This window comes from Otolemur garnettii, unplaced genomic scaffold, assembly GCF_000181295.1.
Source record: "Otolemur garnettii isolate 467f Iridium unplaced genomic scaffold, OtoGar3 scaffold00009, whole genome shotgun sequence".
NCBI classification, from domain to species: Eukaryota; Metazoa; Chordata; class Mammalia; order Primates; family Galagidae; genus Otolemur; species Otolemur garnettii.
The window spans coordinates 13,155,373-13,155,889 of NW_003852404.1; positions in this window are offsets into that span (position 1 = coordinate 13,155,373).

Sequence of the window (517 nt, forward strand, 5' to 3'; positions counted from 1 at the left end):
TAGAGATCTTTTTTTTCTTTTTTATATGTAGGATGTGGCTAATTTGAATTCATTCAATAAAATGCCATTGGTATTTCTAACCACTTCTGTACTGATAAATTGTTTTTGTTGATTTATATAGGTTCTTTATTCTTGATAAAAACTTTAGGTTGACTATGTGCACTGTTCTGTCAGGGTGTAGTTGATATTTTCAATCTAATTGTAAATTTTTAAAATAATAATATTTTACATTGAAACAGGAAACATTATTAATTATTTACAGTTCGCAATTCTTTGTCTTATATTAGAAATAATTTTTCAGCCACATTCATAATGTATTCTTTTATATTGCTTTTTAACATTGTACAATTTTATCATTGACATCTACTTAGCTATGTAATTGTTATTCATTTTTCATGCTCTGAGTAAAAAATGAAACTACATTTTTTCCTCATGAATGACTATTTAGTTCATGAGTGGCTAATGAATAAATTCTCCTGTTATGGAGGGCTAATACCTACAATCTTAATCACTAACA